The sequence below is a fragment of the Triticum urartu genome, chromosome 5A (genome assembly GCF_056163025.1).
Source record: "Triticum urartu cultivar PI428250 chromosome 5A, HENAU_Tu73, whole genome shotgun sequence".
Lineage (NCBI taxonomy): Eukaryota > Viridiplantae > Streptophyta > Magnoliopsida > Poales > Poaceae > Triticum > Triticum urartu.
In genome coordinates, this window is record NC_141877.1 from 439,013,561 (window position 1) to 439,016,134 (window position 2,574).

Sequence of the window (2,574 nt, forward strand, 5' to 3'; positions counted from 1 at the left end):
AGGGTTACACAAACTCGGTTACAATGGTAGGAGATCTACATATCCGTATCGCCAAGCTTGCCTTCCACGCCAAGGAAAGTCCCTTCCGGACACGGGACGAAGTCTTCAATCTTGTATCTTCATAGTCCAGGAGTCCGACTGAAGGTATAGTCCGGCTATCCGAACACCCCCTAATCCAGGACTCCCTCACTCTCATTGAGATGTACTCGATGCCCAACGGAGAGCAGGAGCAGGACCCGGAAGGGGGGCGAGCGGAGGTGAAAGCATGGATTGGCAATCTGATGGAGGTGAAGAGGAGGAGGAAAGTGAGGACTCGAGTAGCGGTGAGGAAGTTGAGTCACTGCCTCGCACTGAAAAGTGTTCCAAACATAAGCACGACCCGGCGAGTGTCCGTGGAGAAGTAGCCAGGTCGATCGGACAAACTTCCAAGCGCACTCGGATCTCTTCCCCTGTGCTGACTGAGAAGGCCCAGAAGCAGCAAAAGGTTACAGAACCAAAGCCTCGGAAGGCCCTACCCAAGATCAAGCTTGACGTCCCTGTCGCTTCTGCGTAAGTGTCTTGTCTCCACTTTTCAATTGAGGATTTATGCTGTCGGCTCTCTTTCTCATTTGTCCGAGTGAATCTTGAAACTTGCAGAGCTGCCACTTCTTGGACTTCTGCTTACAGGGATGATGATGAAGACGTAGAAGACACGGTCACTTCTAACTCGGGTATGATTTTTGCAAACTTGCCTTTGCTTTCTCAACCATTTTGTTGACCAACTGAATTCCGACAACTAACTCTTTTTGCAGCTCCTCCCCATGTCATTGATCTTCCGGATGACGACGAGGCCGTGCCGCTGAGGCCCGGGAGGAGTAAGAAGGCATCAACTGGCAAGACGTCCCAATCGGTGCCGCTGGCAGAACCAGTGGCTCTGATACCAACTTGTAACACCCACAATGCGGCTATATCTCCCACGTGTCGGGGCACAACTTAGAGGCATATCCGCCTGGTAGGCATGTCACAAGATGGGTAATCTTTACACATCCCATGTACTGAATAAGAAAGGGATAAGAGTCGGCTTACAATCGCCACTTCACACAATACATAAATAGTCATACATCATCCAGAATACAATCAAGGTCCGACTACGAAACCAAAATAAAGAAAGACAACCCCAAATGCTAGATCTCTGATCGTCCCAATTGGGATCCTCTACTGATCATCCGGAAAAGAAACATAGTAAAGGCCCGAAACCTCATTGAATTCCCACTTGAGTTCGGTAGCGTCCCCTGCACTGGCATCATCGGCACCTGCATCTGTTTGGAAGTATCTGTGAGTCACGTGGATTCAGCAATCTCACACCCGCGAGATCAAGACTATTTAAGCTTAAGGGGTAGGAAAGGGTAGTGAGGTGGAGCTGCAGTAAAGCACTAAGCATATATGGTGGCTAACTTACGCAAAAGAGAGCGAGAAGAGAAGCAAAGCACGGTTGAGAAGCTAAAAGTGATCAAGAAGTGATCCAGAAGCTACTTACGTTCAAGCATAACACGAGACCGTGTTCTCTTCCCGGACTCCGCCGAAAAGAGACCATCACGGCTACACACACGGTTGATTCATTTTAATTAAGTTAAGTGTCAAGTTCTCTATAACCAGACATTAAAAAATTCCCATCTGCCTATAACCGTGGGCATGGCTTTCGAAAGTTCAAAACCCTGCAGGGGTGTCCCAACTTAGCCCATCACAAGCTCTCACGGTCAATGAAGGATATTCCTTTTCCCGAGAAGACCCGATCAGTCTCGGAATCCCGGTTACAAGACATTTCGACAATTGTAAAACAAGACCAACAAAGCCGCCCGATGTGCCGACAATCCCGATAGGAGCTGCACATATCTCGTTCTCAGGGCAACACCGGATAGGTCAAGCTACGAGTAAAACCAGCCCTCGAGTTGTCCCGAGGTGGCCCCGCAGGCTGCCCGGTTCGGACCAACACTTAGAGAAGCACTGGCCCGGTGGGGCTAAAATAAAGATGACCCTCGGGAGCGCGACTCCCAAGGGAAAAGTAGGTGGTGGTGAGGCAAATGGTAGAACCAAGGTTGGGCCTTGCTGGAGGAGTTTTATTCAAAGCGAACTGTCAAGGGGTTCCCATAACACCCAACCGCGTAAGGGACGCAAAATCAAGGAACATAACACCGATATGACGAAAACTAGGGCGGCAAGAGTGGAACAAAACACCAGGCATAAGGCCGAGCCTTCCACCCTTTACCAAGTATATAGATGCATTAAATTAAATAAGAGATAATAATGATATCCCAACAATATCCATGTTCCAACATGGAACAAACTTCATCTTCACCTGCAACTAGCAACGCTATAAGAGGGGCTGAGCAAAAGCGGTAACATAGCCAAACAATGGTTTGCTAGGAAAGGTGGGTTAGAGGCTTGACATGGCAATATGGGAGGCATGATATAGCAAGTGGTAGGTAGCGCGGCATAGCAATAGAGCGACCAACTAGCAAGCAAAGATAGAAGTGATTTCGAGGGTATGGTCATCTTGCCTGCAAAGTTCTTGGAGTTGACGAAAGCTTGATCCTC